Source organism: Molossus molossus, unplaced genomic scaffold (genome assembly GCF_014108415.1).
Source record: "Molossus molossus isolate mMolMol1 unplaced genomic scaffold, mMolMol1.p scaffold_m16_p_14, whole genome shotgun sequence".
In the NCBI taxonomy this organism is placed as follows: domain Eukaryota; kingdom Metazoa; phylum Chordata; class Mammalia; order Chiroptera; family Molossidae; genus Molossus; species Molossus molossus.
Window position 1 is genome coordinate 30,093,889 of NW_023425349.1, and position 6,612 is coordinate 30,100,500.

A 6,612-nucleotide genomic window follows, 5' to 3' on the forward strand; every position below is an offset into this window, starting at 1 on the left:
AGAAGGAGCTTGTGGCAGGCAGAACGATGGCTCAGAGGTTACCTTACTTGGCAAAGGGAATTGAGGTTTCAGATACAATCAGGTGGCTAATCAGTGGGCCTTGAGTGAGGGAGACTGTGGACCCAGGCTCATCCCAGGAGCCCTGGGAAGTGGCAGAAGAGGCAGAATGACGTCATGCGAGCAGGGCTCCACCTGTCATGGTTGGCTTTGAAAGTGGAGGAAGGGGCCACAAGCTAAGCAATGCAAGCGGCCTCTAGAAACTGGAAAAGGCAAGGAAATCGATCCTTCCCTTAATAGTACAGAAAGAACACAGCGCTGCTGACACCTTGATCCTACCCCGTGAGACCTGCGTCTCGCTTCTGACCTACAGAGCTGTAAGATAATAAATGTGTGCTGTTTTAGAAGAGACTGACGAATCTCAGAGGGAAAGGGGAAGGAGGGGCAGGAAGAGATTAACCAGAGAACTTATATGCATAGCCCATGGACACAGACAACAGTGGGTGAAGGATGGGGGTGACAGAAGCAGGATGGAGGGGATCAATGGAGGACATAAAGGGGGACGCCTGTAGTGCTTTCAACAATAAAGATACATTTTTAAAAATAAATAAATAAATGTGTGTTGTCTTAAGCCACTCAGTTTGTGGTCATTTGTTACGGCTGCTATAGAACAAATATGAGCTCAATAGATAATTGTTTAATTAACCAATTATAGTGATTTTTAAATCTATTTTAAATTTCTAAACAAGAATGAAATCAACTCAAATTTCATAGTCTCATATTTAGAAAAGTTTTCTTTATCTTTGGAGATTAATAGAAATATAAGTATTTTCATTAAAACACTCCTTAGTAAAAGTAATTCTTAACTTTCCATCAACTTTATATATGTAGGTTTTGTCATCTCGTTTGCTTTTTAATTTTAGCTATGGAAAGTTGCACGTGTTTGTTTGTACTTTTTATGGGGAAAACTAAACCAAACCCAAAACATCAACAGCAAAATGAAACAATGTACATTTTATCTAAACTCTGGGAAGTCGACTGGGCACTTCAGAATAAATCAAAAATTTGAAGTGGAGTGTTGTACGAATAACTTGTTTTGAATAAATTTGATAATTTATTATATAATTTATAACATGAATAGAAATTTATTGTTTGTGGCAAAAGTTTTGTAGCCCATTTAATTTCTGTTTTCCTCTTAACAAAGCTATAATTTGAAAATGAGCAAAAACCTTAAAAGTAAATCAATTCAAGAAAATCTTTTTACCGATTTTATTTATTTTTTTATAAATTTTTTATTTATTTTTTTGTTACAGATATTTTATCTTTTTTACCCCATTGGCACCCCCCTCCCCACCCCACCCCCGCCCCGTCCTCGGCTTAGTTGTCCATGTTCATTGGTCATGCATACATGCATATAAGTTCTGTGGTTTATCTCTTCCCACCCCCCCACCCCCTCTTCTGAGGGATGTCAGTCTGTGCCCTACTTTCATGTTTCTGGGTCTACCGTATTCCTCAGACTGTTATGTTCATTATATTCCGTATATAAGTGAGATCATGTGGTATTTGTCTTTTTCTGCTTGGCTTCTTTCACTTAGGATAATACTTTCCAGGTCCCTCCATGTCGTCTCAAAGGATAAGATCTTTCTTTCTTACCGCTGCATAGTACTCCATTGTGTATATGTACCACAGCTTTTTTATCCATTCGTCTACTGATGGACACTTGGGCTGTTTCCAGATCTTAGCTATTGTAAATAGTGCTGCTATGAACATGGGGGTGCATATATTCTTCCTGATTGGTGTTTCAGGCTTCTTAGGGTATATTCCCAGCAGTGGGATCACTGGGTCAAATGGAAGTTCAATTTTTAATTTTTTGAGGTAACACCATAGTGTTTTCCATAGCGGCTGCACCAGTCTGCATTCCCACCAGCAGTGTACTAGAGTCCCCTTTTCTCCACACCCTCGCCAACACTTGTTGTTTGATGATTTGTTGATGGCGGCCCTTCTGACAGGTGTGAGGTGATACCTCATTGTTGTTTTAATTTGCATCTCTCTGATGATTAGTGATGTTGAGCATTTCTTCATATGTCTTTTGGCCATTTGTATGTCCTGTTTGGAGAGGTGTCTATTCAGCTCCTCTGCCCAGTTTTTAATTGGGTTCTTTGTCTTCCTTTTGTTGAGTTGTAGGAGCACTCTATATATATTGAAAATTAATCCCTTATCTGATACATCATTGGTCATGATGTTCTCCCATAGAGTGGGTTGCCTTTCCATTTTGATGATTGTTTCTTTTGCTGTGCAGAAGCTTTTGAGTTTGATGTAGTCCCATGTGTTCATTTTTTCCTTTGTTTCTGTTGCCTTAGGTGATGTATCAGTGAAAATTCTGCTCCGTATGATGTCCGAAATTTTGTTCCCTACATTTTCTTCTAGAATTTTTATGGATTCACGAGTCACATTTAAGTCTTTTATCCATTTTGAGTTTATTTTTGTGTATGCTGTAAGTTGATGGTCTAGTTTCATTTTTTTGCATGTAGCTGTCCAATTTTCCCAACATCATTTATTAAAGAGGCTGTCTCTACTCCACTGTATGCTCTTGCCACCTTTGTCAAATATTAATTGAGCGTATTGCCTTGGGTCCATTTCTGGGTTTTCAGTTCTGTTCCACTGGTCTATATGCCTGTTCTTGTGCCAGTACCAGGCTGTTTTGGTTACAGTCACTTTGTAGTATAACCTGATATCTGGTATTGTGATTCCACCTACTTTGTTCTTCTTTTTCAAGATTGCTGTGGCTATTTGGGGTCTTTTTTGGTTCCATATGAACTTTTGAAGTATTTGTTCTAGTTCTATGAAATATGTCGTTGGTATTTTGATGGGGATTGCATTGAATCTATAGATTGCTTTGGGTAGTATGGACATTTTAATTATGTTAATTCTTCCAATCCATGAACAGGGCATGTGCTTCCACTTTTTTATATCTTCCTCTATTTCTTTTTTCAATGACCTGTAGTTTTCTGCAAATGGGTCCTTTACTTCTTTGGTTAAGTTTATTCCTAGGTATCGTAATTTTTTTGGCGCGATGGTAAATGGGATTGTTTTTTCAGTTTCTCTTTCTGTGAGTTTATCATTGGTGTACAAGAATGCCGTCGATTTCTTGACGTTAATTTTGTATCCTGCTACTTTGCCAAATTCATTTATTAAGTCTAGTAGATTTTTGATGGAGTCTTTAGGGTTTTCTATGTATAATATCATGTCATCTGCAAATAATGACAGTTTCACTTCCTCCTTTCCAATTTGGATCCCTTTTATTTTTTCTTCATATCTGATTGCTGTGGCTAAGACTTCCAGTACAATGTTAAATAAGAGTGGCGAAAGTGGACATCCTTGTCTTGTTCCTGTTCTTAATGGAAATGTTTTTAGTTTCTGTCCATTGAGTATTATGTTGGCTGTAGGTCTTTCATATATGGCCTTTATTATGTCTAGATAGGATCCCTCTATTCCTACATTGCTGAGCGTTTTTATCAGAAATGGATGCTGGATTTTGTCTAATGCTTTTTCAGCATCTATTGATATGATCATGTGGTTTTTTTGTTTTGTTTTGTTTTTTTTAATCCTCATCCGAGGACATTTTTCCATTTTTTGTACAGACAGAGTAGGAGGGAGAGAGAGGAAGAGAGAGAGAGGGAAACATCGATGTGAAAGGGACACATCGAGTGGCTGCCACCCGCACGACCAACCAGGTCCGGGGACAAACTGCAACCGAGGTACGTGCCCTTAGCGGGAACTGAACCCGGGTCTTTACGGACCGCAGGCGGACGCTCTAACCGCTGAGCCAAACCAGCCAGGGCGATCATGTGGTTTTTATTCTTCATTTTGTTTATGTCGTGTATCACATTTATTGATTTGTGAATATTGTACCAGCCTTGCATCCCTGGAATGAATCCCACTTGGTCATGGTGAATAATTTTTTTGATGTATTTCTGGATCCTATTTGCTAATATTTTGTTCAGGATTTTGGCATCTATGTTCATCAGGGATATTGGCCTGTAGTTTTCTTTCTTTGTAGTGTCTTTTTCTGGTTTTGGAATTAGAATTATGCCGGCCTCATAGAACGTGTTTGGAAGTCTTCCTTCTTCTTGAATTTTTTGAAATAGTTTGAGGAGAATGGGTGTTAGTTCTTTTTTGAATGTTCTTTTTACCGATTTTAATTATAACAATCGTGTTTGTTTATTTTACAGAAATTTAAAGACTGTATTCTCTCAGTCTTTGCCATGTGTGTGTGACTGCATAACATTTTTTTTTAATCTTTATTGTTGAATATAAAATGTATTACAGATGTTCCACATTTTTCCCCCATTGACCCCCTCCTCCCCACTCCCACCCCCCTCCCGCCTTTTCCCACACTATTGTCTGTGTCCATTGGTTATGCATATAAGTTCTTTGGTTTATTTCGCACCCCCCAACCCCTTTCCCTTTGAGGTTTGTCGGTCTAGCAATGCATTTGTACTTCTTAATCTCTTCACCTTTTTCACCCATTCCCCCAAACCCCCTCCCAACTGGCAACCAACAAAATGTTCTCTGTATCTATGAGAATGTTTCTGTTCTGCCTGTTCATTTTGTTTGTAGATTCCATTGTTGATAGATATGTATTCATTGCCATTTTGTTTGTTCATATGTTTTATCTTTTTCTTCAAAAAGACCCTTCATCATTTCATATAATAACTCCTTCAACTTTTTCTGGTCTGGAAAAGTCTTTATATGGCCATCGATTCTAAATAACAGCTTTGCAGGATAGAGTAATCTTGGTTGTAGGTTCTTGCTTTTCATCACTCTGAATATTTCTTGCCACTCCCTTCTGGCCTGCAAAGTTTTTTTTGAGAAATCAGCTGACAGCCTAATGGGAACTCCCTTGTAGGTAACTAGCTGCCTTTCTCTTGCTGCTTTTAAGATTCTCTCTTTGTCTTGAACCTTTTGCATTTTGATGATGATGTGTCTTGGTGTGGGCCTCTTGGGGTTCATCTTGTTTGGGACTCTCTGTGCTTCCTGGACTTATATGTCTGTTTCCTTCAGCGAGTTAGGAAAGTTTTCTGCCATTATTGTTTCAAGCAGGTTTTCGATTTCTTGTTCTCGCTCTTCTCCTTCTGGCACCCCCAAGATGCGAATGTTGGCATGCTTGAAGTTGTCCCAGAGGCTCCTTACACTATCCTCATTTTTTTGGATTCTTTTTCTTTTTGCTGTTCTGATTGGGCGTTTTTTGCTTCCTTATATTCCAAATCAATGGTTTGCTCCTTGGATTTACGTACTCTATTATTGAAGCTGTGTAAATTATTCTTTATTTCAGTTAATGCCTCCTTCAATTCTCACTGTGCATCCATGATTTCTGACTGGTCCTTTTTTATGCTCTTGAGGCCCTCCCTAAGTTCACTGAGGTTCTCACTAAGTTCATTGAGCATCCTTATAAGCAGTATTTTGAACTCAGCATCTGTTAGGTTGCTTATCTCCATTTCGCTTAGTTCTTTTCTTGGGGTTTTGTTCTATTCTTTCATTTGGGACCTGTTTCTTTGTCTCCTCATTTTGGCTGCCTTCCTGTGTTTGTTTCAGTGCATTACTTAACGAGAGGTATGGGGCTCGCTGAGACCAGATGCTGCTCGTTTGAAACAATTTAGGAAAAACCTGAAGCAGGATCCACACAGGCCAATCCTATGGTTAAGCAAGTGGCAACAGCTTGGGTGGGCCTGAAAGTGGGGTGGGGCGGGGCCTCAGGGAGTCACCAGGGCGGGGCTACCAGTGTGAGCCAGGTTGCTGGAGTCCCAGATATGGCAGCTGTCTGCCGCCCCAGGGAAGGGCTCACCAAAGGAACAAAGGCCTCTTACAGCACGTTTGTCCCCGAGAAAGCACCCTCTCCAGCCCTCGCTCCAGTGCCAAACAGCTCAGTTCTTCCCTGTATGTCTCTGGCGCCCCTCGAGCTGCCTCCCCTCCGAGCTTAGAGAGAGAGTGTCTGATAAGTCCGTGCGCAGGCGCTTTAAGGAGCTGCCTGGGGCTCAAGCCGCGTCAGCCTCCCTGAGCCTCAGTTCCTGCTGCTTTTTCCAGCCAGAAGTTAGGGGGATTCTCTTCCTGGCACTGGAACCCTGAGCGGGGCACCTGGTGTGGGACGGGGACCCCTCAGTCCTCAGGAAGGACCTTCCCAGCCGAGGTGTCCTCCTGATTTTTATCCGCCACACGTGGGTGTGGGACCAGCCTGTCAGGCAGACGCCGCCGCCACCGCCCCTTGCGCCTCCGCCCCTCCTACCAGTCTGGATGTGGCTGCTGCTTTAATTCCGTAGTTGTAGGACTTCCATTCAGCTTGATTTCAGGTGGTTTGGAATGATGGTTGTTCTGTAGTTTAGTTGTAACTTTGATGTGGTTGTGGGAGGACACGATACCATGTTTACCTACCCGCCATTTTGACCGGAAGTCTGACTGCATAACATTTTAATAAATATTTTTAAAATATGTGTTTATTCTATATACAATAGCTAAGATCTGGAAACAGCCCAAGTGTCCATCAGTAGACGAATGGATAAAAAAGCGGTGGTACATATACACAATGGAGTACTATGCAGCTGTACGAAAGAAAGATCT